The 13,936-nt window shown below is 39.3% G+C and overlaps 1 pseudogene; it reads right to left on the bottom strand.

The window, feature by feature from the left end:
* Positions 1-2,765: 2,765 nt before the first annotated feature.
* On the bottom strand, positions 2,766-3,827 carry LOC138847538 (germ cell-less protein-like 1 pseudogene; annotated as a pseudogene).
* Between the last annotated feature and the right edge of the window lie 10,109 nt (positions 3,828-13,936).

The raw sequence follows: 13,936 nt of genomic DNA, 5'->3' as shown, positions 1-13,936 counted from the left end.
TCAATGTTAATATTGATGGTTTCTGCAATTATACAATTACGCATTCATGCTTAGTGACAAATATTTTGTTTTCTCTAATACGTGGCAGGTACGTAGAGTAACAATATATTGGAATGAATGGATCATTTGGGGATATGATTGTCATTTTGAGCCCTTGTTTATGCTCATGTGGAACTGTCGTCTGCCTTCTTTTTACTTGCTGACTATTATGATTAGTGGTTAATTAATTCTGTGACCAGGGGCTGGTGTTGTGGTGTAGTGGGTAAAGCTGCCGCCTGCAGTGCCATCATCCCATATGGGCGCCAGTTTGTGTCCTGGCTCCAGCTCTCTATTATGGTCTTGGAAAGCAGTAGAAGATGGCCCAAGTCCTTGGGCCCCTGCACCCTTGTGGTAGATCTGAAGAAGCTCCTGGCTCCTGGCTTCGGAGCGGCTTAGCTTTGGCCATTGCTGCCATCCTGAAAATGAACCATCAGATGGAAGATCTTTCTATCTCTCTCTCTGCCTCTGCCTCTCTGTAACTGCCTTTCAAATAAATAAATAAATCTTTTTTTTAAAAAAATTGTGACTATAGAGTGGATTAAAATTATGGATTTGCAAAAAGTGATGAAGAGGGGAGAGGGAGGGAGGAGGACTGGGAGGCATCAGGGGATGAGGGAAGTGTGATTGTCTTCTTGGAAATTGGAACTGCACCTGTGGATTGCATGCAATCTGTTCTCTTTGTATTAATAATAATTTAAAAATTATGGTTTCTGGTATTCCTTTTTAAAAAGGACTTACTTGTTTTATTTTAAAGGCAGAGTGATGAGGGTAATAGAGAGAAAGAGGGGGAGAGAGAGAGAGAGAAAGAGAAAGAGAGAGAGAGAAATATAGTCCATCCTCTAGTTCACTCCCCAAGTAGCCACAATAGCCAGGCTGGGAGCGGGCCAACGCTAGGAGCCTATAATTCCTCCCAGGTCTTCCACATAAATGGCAGGGACACAAGTACTTGGGCCATTATTCAGAACCATACAGGTATATTACCAGGATGTTAGGTCAGAAGCAGAGTAGCTGGGACTCTCTTCAGAACTCCAGAATGGGATTCAAGTATCCAAAACAGCAGCTTAATCTCTTGTGCCACAAAGCTCACTCCTCTGGAACACTTTCTTCTGTTGCCAAGACTTTGATATATAACAATGGTAATGACTTAAGTCCATTTGTATTTGAATTCTCATCAGAAAAACCCTTATATTGTGGTATTAATTTAAGGCTAATAGTAGGCTCCTAAACTTATTGGGGGGTCATTGATCAATGGCCTTAAGAACATTCCATCCTCTTATCAGGCAGAGTCTTTACATGTTCTAGCATATTTTTTAATCCTCAAATCCTAAATTAACAATCTTAGAACTTTTACAAATTGAATATTCAAAATTTGAAAAAAGCCTGTGAATAAAAGCAAGATTGCACAGGGCAATTTAATAATCTTTGATATTCTACAAAAGGCTGCCTAATCATTCAACAGATATGACTGCCCCATCTTCCTGAAGTACCTTACTCAGTGTCACATAGAAGCAAATGGATGATGATAGCAATACAAAAATGATTGTCACATTCTATATCTTCCCCAAAATAACTGGACATCAATGCTCTACAAACCACATCTGGCAATCCCAACGTATGAATAAAAATATAAATAATTAGGTAATATTTACTCATTTGAGTATTTCTCTGGGCCTTCAAAATCAATAAACCAATTCAGTTCTTTATGGTTTACTCTAATTAATGTTTCATTTCTCACTATTTTTTTCTGGATGAACTAAGTTCTATTCTCAGTAAATGTTAACCATCATCATTAGGAGATTTCAAATGATCGATGCACTGATTTCCCTAGAAAGATTCAAGGAAATCTCAGAAACATATCTGTCTCTCTCTCTCTCTCTCTCCCTCTCCCCCTTTCTGTCTGTCTGTCTGTCTGTCTCTCTCTCCCACCCTCCCTCCATTCCAATTGAATAAAATAAACCCTAAACAAATGCAGCCAGCATTTTGGTACAATGGGTTAAGCCACTGCTTGCAATGCCAGCATCCCATATCAAAGCACCAGATTGAGTCCTAGTTGATCTGCTCCTGATCCAGGTCCCTGCTAGTGTGCCTAGGAAATATTGTTATTTATCTGGGAAAATATATGGATATACAAACACATACAGATAAATAACAATACAAATTCTGTAAGTCATAGAGAAAACAAGTCATATAGCAAACTGAAAGAAAATCACTAAATTATATACTATATAATGTAAAAGCTGGCATTGTTCGAATATTTAATACCATACATTATGGAGTACACAACAGAATAGTTAATTGCAGGTTTTACCTGATGACTGGATTCCCTCTTGTTACATTGTCCCAATTTAAGCCACATTTGCATCACAGTTTCTTCAAAGGAGAGAACCTTCTATTTTGTCTCAACATTAGTTAGTTATTATAGAATTGGTCTGACGAGTAAATTTTCTCTCAGTTCCTTAGAAGTATAGTGTCATTTCAATTTGGAACATGGCGGTTGATTGCAAATGAAAAATAAAAGATGCTAGCATCATTTACTGTTTGGTTTGACAGCTATTTCTTGGAATTATAGTTTCTCTTCACAGATAGAAATAAATGAAAATGAACGGTAAGCATTTGTGATGTTACCATATCCTTTATATTGTGTTCATTGGCCATCTTAATTGTGTTTAAATTAAATAAGCATTTCAAGTCTTCAAAATGCTAATATATTCATACTGATAAGATTATCAGCTTCCTGTATTTTCTGATAACATAAACAGGAAATTACAGGAAATATATAAAGTGAAGTTCAGAACAACACTACCCAAATTCATTACCACTTGTTCTTCATCCTTTTCAAAAGTCAGGATTTTATAACCAGTTGTTTTGCTGAAGCTTAGCTTTCCACTAGAATAAAAATATGCCAAGGTTAACCTGAAGGCAGATTGTGTACAGGCAGAACCCTCACATAGCTGCCTGAAAGTATTTTGCTTGAAAATTATATAATGGCTGGTAAAGATGGCGTCTAAAGGAAAGCCGAAGTTGTAACCTGACCATTTCCAAGAGTATCTTCCATCCTTGACAATCCTTTTACCACATCTCATGCTATATCCTTCAAGTTCTGCTTTATTGATGTGTTCAGGCGCAATTTCCCTGCACTGCTGTGCTCGTAGGAAGGAAAGCCATTTTTATTTGTAAACAGTTGATAACCACTCCGAAGGAATTAGAATATCTCATTCAAAAACTCTTGTGGAGGCCAGGTCACAGATGATATGCTGAAACCTCAATGTTTTAAATACTGGTCGAAATATTATGCCTTCATTTGTTTCAAGAAAAGTGATGTTATTGACTTGTTCCCTGTACCTGGAAAGCCAGTTGTTAGCAGTAACTAAAAGATGTTTCTGTGAGTGTTTCCATGCTGGGTTGAAGCGAAGGAACACCCACTCTTTAAGAGTCATGTATATATCCATTTCTTTTTGCATTACTAATAAATTGGGAGAAGAGATGAGAAGATTCATGAGCTCTATATCAATTTTTTTGCAAAGCTCAACACTTGGCTGTGTCATCAAATTGTGAAGAAGCCATTCAAAACAATTTTTCTTTACAGAATCTAACCCATACGTTTCTGCTGCTACATAATAACAACACACAGTTTTCCCATTGATTGTTTCTTCCATGGTCTCATCACATTGTTGAATTAAATCCTCTAATTGAAGCAAGTATGCAGCTGCCAGAACTCCTGAAGCCAGGAGCCAGGAGTTTCTTCCGGGTCTCCCACGTGGGTGCAGGGGCTCAAGCACTTGGGCCATATTCCACTGCTTTCCCAGGCCATAGCAGAGAGCTGAAAGTGAAGAGCAGCAACCGGAACTAGACCTGGCGCCCATGTGGGATGCATCGCTTCAAGCCAGGGCTTTAACCCACTGCGCCACTGCACCGGCCCCACGACGATCTATTTTCAGTTGACTTTATACTCATAAGATTAAACTTGCAGTAAGCAAAGGGTTCAACAAAAAGTAAGAAAAAAAAAAAAACTGTTTCTCAACAGTAGAGACAAGGGCAGCTAAAATTTTCATATCTCAAAATGTCAATTTCAGTGTTATAGATTAACTTTTAGGTACTTAATTAGCTACCACAGATCATGGAATTTGTCTTTTGGGGACTAGCTTATTTCACTAAACATAATTGTTACCACTTGCATCCATTTTGTTTTGAAAGAAGATTTCATTATCTTTTATGGCTGAATAATATTCCATGGTATATATGTACCACATTTTCTTCAGTGCGTCTTTGGTTGATGGGCATATAAGTTAAATCCATATCTTAGCTAGGGTGAATTGAGTTGCAATAAACATGGGGGTACAGATAACTCTTCCATTGATGATTTTATTTCTTTTGGGTAAATTCTCAGGAGTGGGATGGCTAGGTCATACAGTAGATGTATTTTTAATTTTCTGAGATATCTCCATACTGTCTTCCACACTGGTTGCACCATCTTACATTCCTACTAGCAGTGGATCAGGGTACCTTTTCCACCATATCCTCACCAGCATTTGTTCTTTGTTGATTAGGTATGTGAGGCATTCTAACTGGGGTGAGATAAAACCTCATTGTGGCTTTTTTTTCACATTCCCCTGATAGCTAGTGATCGTGAGCATTTTTTTTTATGAATCTGCTGGTCATTTGAATTTCCTCTTTTGTAAAGCATGTGTTGAAGTCCCTCTTCAGGTTCTCTTTTGTTTCCATGTAAATTTTAGCTTTTTTTTTCATAATTAGATAGCTGTGTCACTGGAATTTTGTTTGGAATCGCATTGAATCTTTAAATTGCTATTTGTAGTATGGACATTGGATGGTATTAATTCTTCCAATCCAAGAATGTGGCATGTTTTCCCATTTTTTTGTGACTTCTTCTATTTCTTGTTGAGGGTTTTATACTTTTCATCAAAGAAATCCATCACATCCTTGATTACGTTTGCTCTAAAGTATTTAGATTTTTGTAGCTCTTGTGAAAAAACTGAACTTACAAGTTCCTTCTCAGCCATGGCATTGCGGTGTACATAAATGCTATTGATTTTCTTTAACATTTATTTAATGAACATAAATTTCCAACGTACAGCTTATGGATTACAATGGCTTCCACCACCATAACTTCCCTCCCACCCACAACCCTCCGATCTCCCGCTCCCTCTCCCCTTCCATTCACATCAAGATTCATTTTCAATTCTCTTTATATGCAGAAGATCAGTTTAGCATATATTAAGTAAAGATTTCAACAGTTTGCACCCACACGGAAACATAAAGTGAAAAATACTGCTTGAGTACTAGTTATAGCATTAAATCACAATGTACAGCTCATTAAGGACAGAGATCCTACATGAGGAGTAAGTGCACAGTGACTCCTGTTTTTGACTTAACAATTTGACACTCTTGTTTATGGCATCAGTAATCACCTTAGGCTCTTGTCATGAGTTGCCAAGGCTATGGAAGCCTTTTGAGTTCACCGACTCTGATCATATTTAGCCAAAGTCGTAGTCAAAGTGGAAGTTCTCTCCTCCATTCAGAGAAAGGTACCTCCTTCTTTGATGACCTGTTTTTTCCCTGGGATCTCACTCGCGGAGATCTTTCATTTAGGTCGTTTTTTGTTTTATTTTTTTGCCAGAGTGTATTGGCTTTCCATGCCTGAAATACTCTCATGGGCTTTTCACCCAGATGTGCATGCCTTAAGGGCTGATTCTGAGGCCAGAGTGCTGTTTAGGACATCTGCCATTCTATCAGTCTGCTGTGTATCTCGCTTCCCATGTTGGATCATTCTCTCCCTTTTTTATTCTATCAGCTAGTATTTGCAGACACTATTCTTGTTTATGTGATCCCTTTGGTTCTTAGTCCTATCATTATGATCAATTGTGAACAGAAATTGATCACTGGGACTAGTGAGATGGCATTGGTACATGCCACCTTGATGGGATTGAATTGGAATCCCCTGGTATGTTTCTAACTCTACAGTTTGGGGCAAGTCAGCTTGAGCATGTGCCAAATCGTTCATCTCTTCCCTCTCTTATTCCCACTCTTATATTTAATAGAGATCACTTTTCAGTTAAGTTTCAACACTTAAGAATGACTGTGTATTGATTACAGTATTCAACCAATAGTATTAAGTAGAACAAACAAAAAAAAATACTAAGCGGGATAACGTATTAAGTTGTTCATCAACAGTCAGGGCAAGGGCTGATCAAGTCATTGTTTCTCCTAGTGTTCATTTCGTTTTAACAGGTTTCCTTTTTGCTGCTCGGTTAGTTGTCACCTATCAGGAGAACATATGATATTTGTCCCTTTGGGACTGGCTTATTTCACTCAGCATAATGTTTTCCAGATTCCTCCATTTTGTTACAAATGACCGGGTTTCATTGTATTTGACTGCTGTATAGTATTCTATAGAGTACATATCCCATAATTTCTTTATCCAGTCTACCGTTGATGGGCATTTGGGTTGGTTCCAGGTCTTAGCTCCTGTGAATTGAGCTGCAATAAATATTAATGTGCAGACAGCTTTTTTGTTTGCCAATTTAATTTCCTTTGGGTAAATTCCAAGGAGTGGGATGGCTGGGTTGTATGGTAGGGTTATATTCAGGTTTGAGGAATCTCCAGACTAACTTCCATAGTGGCTTTACCAGTTTGCATTCCCTCAAACAGTGGGTTAGTGTCGCTTTATCTCCACATCCTCTCCAGCATCTAATGTTGGTAGATTTCTGAATGTGAGCCATTCTAACTGGGGTGAGGTGGAACCTCATTGTGGTTTTGATTTGCATTTCCCTGATTGCTAGTTATCTTGAACATTTTTTATGTGCCTGTTGGCCATGTGGATTTCCTCTTTTGAAAAATGTCTATTGAGGTCCTTGGCCCATGTCTTAAATGGGTAAGTGGGTTGTTTGTTTTGTTATTGTGGAGTTTTTGATGTCTTTCTAGATTCTGCTTATTAATCCTTTTTCTGTAGCATAGTTTGCGAATATTTTTCCCATTCTGTCGGCTGCCTCTTCAATTTCCTGACTGTTTCTTTTGCAGTACAGAAGCTTCTCAATTTGATGCAATCCCAATAGTTAATTTGGCTTTGACTGCCTGCGCCTCCAGGGTCTTTTCCAGGAAGTTTTTGCCAGTGCCAATCTCTTGCAGGGTTTCTCAAATGTTTTCTAATAATTTGATAGTGTCAAGTCGTAGGATTAGGTCTTTAATCCACGTTGAGTGGATTTTTGTGTAAGGTGTAAGGTAGGGGTCTTGCTTCATGCTTCTGCACCTGGAAATCCAGTTTTCTCAGCACCATTTATTGAATAGATTGTCCTTGCTCCAGGAATTGGTTTTAGATTCTTGATCAAATATAAGTTGGCTGTAGATGTTTGGATTGATTTCTGGTGTTTGTATTCTGTTGCATTGGTCTGTCCATCTGTTTCTGTACCTGTACCATGCTGTTTTGATTACAACTGCCCTGTAGTATATCCTGAAATCTGGTATTGCGATGCCTCTGGCGTTGTTTTTCTTGTACAACATTGCTTTAACTATTCGAGGTCTCCTGCGTCTCCATTTGAATATCAGCATCATTTTTTCCAAATCTGAGAAGAATATCTTTGGTATCTTGATTGGTATCGCACTGAATCTGTAAATTGCTTTTGGGAGAATGCACATTTTGATGATGTTTATTATTCCAATCCCTGAGCATGGAAGATTTTTCCATTTTTTTGTATTCTCTTCTATTTCTTTATTATTTTGTAATTCTCATCGTAGAGATCTTTAACGTCCTTGGTTAAGTTTATTCCAAGGTATTTGATTGTTTTTGTAGCTATTGTGAATGGGATTGATCTTAGCAGTTCTTTCTCTGCCATGGCATTGCCTGTGTATACAAAGGCTATTGCTTTTTGTGCATTGATTTTACATCGTGCTACTTTGCCAAACTCTTCTATGAGTTCCAATAGTCTCTTAGTAGAGTTCTTTGGTCCCCTAAATAAAGAATCATATCGTCTGCAAAGGGGCATAGTTTGAGTTCTTCCTTCCCAATTTGTATCCCTGTAATTTCTTTTTCTTGCCTGATGGCTCTGGCTAACTCTTCCAGAGCTATGTTGAATAGCAGTGGTGAGAATTGGCATCCCTGTCTGGTACCAGATCTCAGAGGAAATGCTTCCAACTTTTCCCCATTCACTAGGATGCTGGCGTGGTTTTTCATAAATTGCTTTGATTATATTGAGGAATGTTCCTTCTATACCCAAGTTGCTTAGAGTTTTCATCATGAACGGGTGTTGAATTTTATCGAATGCTTTCTCGGCGTCTATTGAGATAATCATATGGTTTTTCTTCTGTAGTTTGTTGATGTTCTGTATCACATTGATTGATTTGCGCACATTAAACCATCCCTGCATACCAGGGATAAATCCCACTTGGTCTGGGTGGATGATTTTTCTGAAGCATTGTTGTATTCTATTGGCGAGAATTTTATTGAGGATTTTTGCATCTATGTTCATCAGGGATATTGGTCTGTAATTCTCTTTCAATGCTGCATCTTTTTCTGGCTTAGGAATTAAGGTGATGCTGGCTTCATAGAAAGAATTTGGGTGGATTCCCTCTTCTTTGATTGTTCTGAATACTTTGAGAAGAATTGGAGTTAGTTCTTCTTTAAATGTCTGGTAGAATTCAGCAGTGAATCCATCTGGTCCTGGGCTTTTCTTTGTTGGGAGGGCCTTTGTTACTGTTTCCATTTCTTTCTCGGTTATGGATCTATTTATGTTTTCTATGTCTCATGGTTCAATTTAGGCAGGTTGCATGTGTCCAGGAATCTCTCCATTTCTGATAGATTTTCCTGTTTGCTGGCATACAAGTCCTTGTAGTAATTTCTAATGATTCTTTTTATTTCTGTGGGGTCTGTTGTTACGTTTCCTTTTTCATCTCTGATTTTATTGACATGGGTCTTTTCTCTTCTTTTTTAGTTAGTTGGGCCAATGGGGTGTCAATTTTATTCATTTTTTCAAAAAACCAGCTCTTCGCTTGGCTGATTTTTTGTAATGCTTTTTTGGATTCAGTCCTGTTTATTTCTTCTCTGATTTTAATTATTTCTCTTCTCCTACCAGATTTGGGTCTGGTTTGCTGCAGTTTTTCTAGATCCTTGAGATGCGTTGAAAGCTCATTTACTTGGTGCCTTTCCAATTTCTTGATGTAGGCACCTAATGCTATAAACTTTGCTCTCAACACTGCTTTTGCCGTATCCTGTAAGTTTTGATATGTTGTGTTGTTATCCTCATTTACTTCCAGAAAGTTTTTGGTCTCTCTTTTGATTTCTTCTATGATCCACTGTTCATTCAGGAGCATGTTGTTCAATCTCCATGCGTTTGCATATGCTCTAGGGATTCCTGAGTTGCTAATTTCCACCTTCATTCCACTGTGGTCTGAGAAGCTGCATGGTATGATTCTAATTGTTTTGAATTTGCTGACACTTGCTTTATGGCCTAGTATGTCGTCAGTCCTAGAGAAGGTTCCATGCATTGTTGCAAAGGATGTAAAATCTTTAAATGTAGGATTTAAAGTTCTCTAGATATCTGTTAGATCCATTTGGGCAATAGTGTCGATTAAATCTGCTGTTTCCTTGTTGATCTTCTGTCCTGTTGATCTGTCTATTTCTGAGAGTGGAGTATTGAAGTCCCCCAGTACTATTGTATTGGAATCTAAGTCTCCCTTTAAGTTCCTTAACACGCCTTTTAAATAAACTGGTGCCCTGTAATTAGGTGCATATACATTTATAATTGTATATCTTCCTGTTGAATTGAAAACTTAATCATTATATAGTGTCCCTCTTTTTCTCTCTTAACAGTTTTTGTGTTAAAATTTATTTTACTTGATATTAGTATGGCTTCACCTGCTTTTTTGCATTTCTGTGGGCATGGAATATCTTTTTCCAGCTTTTCACTTTCAGTCTGCATGCATCTTTGTTGGAAAAATGTGTTTCTTGTAGGCAACAAGTAGATGGGCTTTGTTCCTTAATCCATTCAGCCAGTCTGTGCCTTTTAACTGTAGAGTTGAGGTCTTTAACGTTCAATGTGACTATTGATAAGTAGTGACTTTGCACTGCCATTTTCCAAGGATATTTTCTAGTATATGCTGTGAGCTTCCTATGATCTTTTACTGGTAGGTTTTCTTCCTTTACCTTCTTTCATATTGATGTCTGTGTTTCTGTGCTTCTGTGTGTAGCACATCTTTAAGCATTTTTAGCAGGGCTGGATGAGTGGCGACAAATTCTTTCAATCTCTGTTTGCTATGAAAGCTCTTTATTTCACCTTCATGCACAAATGAGAGTTTTACAGGATTTAATATTCTGGGATGGCAGTTTTTTTGCTCTTAGTACCTGGGCTATATCTCGCCATTCCCTCCTAGCTTGTAGGGTTTCTGATGATAATTCAGCTGTGATTCTAATTGGCGATCCTCTGAGAGTAATCTAACGTTTCTCTCTTGCACATTTTAGGATCTTTCTGTTTCACTGTGGTGAGTTTAATTACAACATGTCATGGTTAGGATTGTTTTTGGCCAAGTTTATTAGGGGTTCTATGAGCTTCCTGTACTAGGATGTCTCTGTCCTTCTCCAAGCCTGAAAAGTTCTCTGCTAGTATCTCACTAAAAAGGCCTTCTAGTCCTTTCTACCTCTCCATGCATTCAGGAAATCCTAGAACCTGAATGTTCGATTTTTTAATAGTATCCTGTAGATTCCCGACAATATTTTTTAGATTCCTAATTTCCTCCTCTTTTTTTGGTTTGGCTATATACTTTCCTGTTCTCTGTCTTCTAAGTCTGATATTCTCTCTTCTGCTTCACCTATTTTTTTTTTTTTGAAAGGCAGAGTGGACAGTGAGAGAGAGAAAGAGAGGGAAAGGTCTTCCTTTTGCCGTTGGTTCACCCTCCAGTGGCCGCCATGGCCGGCGCGCTGCGGCCGGTGCACCACTTTGATCTGATGGCAGGAGCCAGGTACTTATCCTGATCTCCCATGGGGTGCAGGGCCCAAGTACTTGGGCCATCCTCCACTGTACTCCCTGGCCACAGCTGAGAGCTGGCCTGGAAGAGGGGCAACTGGGACAGAATTCGGCGCCCCGACCAAGACTAAAACCCAGGGTGCCAGCGTCGCAAGGCGGAGGATTAGCCTAGTGAGCCGCGGCACAGGCCTCCCATTCTGGTTTTAAGGCTCTCTAATGTGTTTGTCATTTGATCTATTGAATTCTTCATTTCATTATCATTTCTCATCACTATCACAGTTTCATGTTCTACTAGTTGTTTTATTTCATTATGATTCCTCCTTAATATTTCATTTTCGTGAGAGATTTTCTATCCTGTCCAGTAAGGATTTCTGTAGTTCAAGAATTTGTTTTTGAGAACTTCTTAATGTTCTTATCCATTTTTTACATCCACTTCTTGCATTTCTTCTATCTCATTATCCTCATAATCTTGAATTGGGGTGTCTTTTTCATTTGGGGGCTTCATAGTGTCTTCCTTGTTCTTGTTACCTCGGTTTCTGCATTTGTTTTGCATTGTGGAGATATTCTTTGGTTTCTTCGCTGTGGTGCTTTTTCTTGTTGTACTGTGGCTCTAGATTAAGTGGACTGTCTGCTTTTGATGAGCCTTAGAGGCTGTGATGGGTGTGGCCAGAGAGCTCTGCTTGGTTCTTCAGGGTTAAGGGTGTGCCAAAGGTGACTCACCCAGATTGTTCTCTCTCTCTCTCTCTCTCTCTTGACTCAGTTGGGAAGTAATTCTGCACAGCTGAGTGTAATTGAGGGTACTTGATATATGAAATCTGGCCCCTGTGGGTATTAGTCTGTTCTACCCCTGGGACCACACAAAGAGTTCATGCAGCCCTCAGTGTGGTCTCAAATTTCTCTGCAGTCTCTCACTGGGTTGCCAAGGTTACCGAGTTTGTGTACTTGGTGAGTTCTCTAGCCCACCCTCAGATTTTCACAATCTCAGTTTGTTAGCTCCACACATTCACTAGGTCTTAACCTCCTGTTATTTCTCCCCACCAGAGTCATGTTTTACTGCTTGGCTAATGGAAGGCGCCGCTTTACATATGTCCAAAATGGCACCTGCTCTTTGTCTTCCTTGGCTTTGTAGGTGAGTGGAGAGAGATGCTAGTGTCCATGCCGGTTCCCCTTATTTATTTTTTTTTTCTCTCCTCCAGTCAGCCTGGTGAACTTTCCCCAGCAGGGCTTCAAGCCTCGTTCCTTCTAGGCTCTTTCTGCCTTTCCCCGACAATGTCTCGGGTTACTGAGGTTTTTTATCTCACCTCCCCTTCCAGCGCTGGCACATGGACTCTGTGGCTGGGCTTCCACGTGGTGGGCGAACTTGCTCTCCCCGTAGGTCCTCTGTGTCACATCCACTAGATCCGGAAGAGTTTCCTCTACAATTTTTTCCCGAGCCTTTTCCTGAGGCTACAGTAACTCCACTTTCATTAAACTACCTTTTCCTGGACTATCAGTGTGCGCCCTCACTATTCCGCCATCTTGGCTCCGCCCCCAGATCAGGCTATTGATTTTTTTTGTGTTTATTTTATGTCCAGTAACTTTATCATCCTCTTTTATGATTCCCATGAATCTCTGTGTGGAGTCTTTTATGCCATTGCAAAGAAGGATAATTTGACATTCTCCTTTCCAATTTGTACCCTATTGATTATTTTATGTCTAATATCTTTGGATAAAAATTTGAGGACTACATGGAATAACAATGGTAAAAACTAACGTACTTGTCTGGTTCTGAATCTTGACAGAAATGCTTCCATCTTTCCCCCAGTCTATTTGATGCTGACCATGGCTTTGTTGTATAGTGCCTTGATTGCACTGAGAGATGTTATTTCTATAAGGTTTTTTATTCTTCAATTTATATTTTTACTATCAAAATAATTTTTACTTAATGTATAACAAATATTAGTTTAGAAAGATTCAGATATAGAAATGTCATCTCCTAATGTTGTAAATGATTTTGACAATGTTATAAAATATTTATTTTTGCAAGAATATTTGAAGAACAGAACACCCACCACTCATCACCTCTGTTTTTACCACTTAAGTATTATCCTGTAAGTATTTTTAAATGCTGTTATATAGTTTTCTTTTTTTAGAAAGCTTTTGTTTAATAAATATAAATTTCATAGGTACAGCTTTTGGATTATAGCGGATCTTCCCCCCATACCCACCCTCTCACCCCCAAACCAACCCAACTCCTACTCTCACCTCCAACCCATTCTTTATTTTTTATTTATTTATTTTTTGACAGGCAGAGTGGACAGTGAGAGAGAGAGACAGAGAGAAAGGTCTTCCTTTTGCCATTGGTTCACCCTCAATGGCCACCGCAGCCGGTGTGCTGCGGCCGGTGCATCGCGCTGATCTGAAGCCAGGAGCCAGGTGCTTCTCCTGGTTTCCCATGCGGGTGCAGGGCCCAAGCACTTGGGCCATCCTCCACTGCACTCCCAGGCCATAGCAGAGAGCTGGCCTGGAAGAGGGGCAACCAGGACAGAATCCGGCACCCTGACCGGGACTAGAACCCAGTGTGCCAGCGCTGCAAGGTGGAGGATTAGCCTATTGAGCCACAACGCCAGCCCAACCCATTCTTCATTAGGTTGCATTTTGAATTATCTGTATGTACATTAGATCAACTCTATACTAAGTACAGATTTCAACAGTTTGCACCCACACAGACACAAAAAGTATGAAGCATAGTTTGAAGACTAGTTTTACCATTAATTCTCATAGTGCAACTCATTAAGGACAAAGGTCCTATATGGGGAGCAAGTGCACAGTGACCCTTGTTGATGTAACAATCGACACTCTCATTTAGGATATCAACGATCACCCGAGGCTCTTGTCATGATTTGCCAAGGCTATGGAAGCCTCTTGAATCCACAAACTCTGATATT

The sequence above is a fragment of the Oryctolagus cuniculus genome, chromosome X (genome assembly GCF_964237555.1).
Source record: "Oryctolagus cuniculus chromosome X, mOryCun1.1, whole genome shotgun sequence".
Taxonomy (NCBI): Eukaryota; Metazoa; Chordata; class Mammalia; order Lagomorpha; family Leporidae; genus Oryctolagus; species Oryctolagus cuniculus.
The sequence above is the reverse complement of the archived record's forward strand: the minus strand, read 5'-3'. Positions and strand labels throughout refer to the sequence as shown.